Source organism: Cryptomeria japonica, chromosome 4, assembly GCF_030272615.1.
Source record: "Cryptomeria japonica chromosome 4, Sugi_1.0, whole genome shotgun sequence".
Classification (NCBI taxonomy): domain Eukaryota; kingdom Viridiplantae; phylum Streptophyta; class Pinopsida; order Cupressales; family Cupressaceae; genus Cryptomeria; species Cryptomeria japonica.
In genome coordinates, this window is record NC_081408.1 from 220473000 (window position 1) to 220473705 (window position 706).

General features: G+C 41.2%; 1 non-coding gene across 1 annotated transcript; it reads right to left on the reverse strand.

The window, feature by feature from the left end:
- Positions 1-284: 284 nt before the first annotated feature.
- Positions 285-479, reverse strand: LOC131069779 (U2 spliceosomal RNA). The gene has a single exon (XR_009112220.2). It is a non-coding gene; the product is annotated as a U2 spliceosomal RNA (small nuclear RNA).
- Between the last annotated feature and the right edge of the window lie 227 nt (positions 480-706).

Sequence of the window (706 nt, forward strand, 5' to 3'; positions counted from 1 at the left end):
TCTGGGCGCATCCACCAAACGGCCTCCGTTAACGGCGAACTGAAGGAAGATCAGCCACCTAAGCGGGTCAACGCTTAGAGTGTGCTGGTTAAGCCAAGGCCTTAGGCGTTAAGTTTGGGTACGCTAGTGCTACTATGCAACCAACTTTTGTCTAATATTTTGTCACTAGAAAGTGTGTCGACATAAGATTGATTAAAGTGACATTTTTCAGATATCAAACACATACTATCAAATACTGACACAAACAAATGAAAGCGTAATTTAGTTTGTATATTGAGTTGGGTGAGGGGTGCGCCAGGCTTATGCAGTAGTGCAAGACAGAAGCGACGCGTGAAGGCTCTGGTAGCAAGCTACCGTATGAGGCTTCCCCCTAAAGAAATTAATTTAATATCGTGTGGTTCATTGAACCACGTATCAGATATTAAACTGATAAGAACAGATACTACACTTGATCTTAGCCAAAAGGCCGAGAAAGGTATGCTTTGAATAGTTTCATCCCTCATTATTTATACTAGCGTTTTCTTCTAGATATTCCTTCGCTGCTTGATGTGGGATAAATATATGTGGAAAAAGGAATCCCAGAATAAGATATTTAATATCTTTTTAAGCTAGTCTCATGGCAGAATACTTCTCCTCCACCGTGTATGAAGGTAATGCCCAGATGTGAGTGCACAGTTTGTGCAAGGAGTTTACGATGATGGGAAAG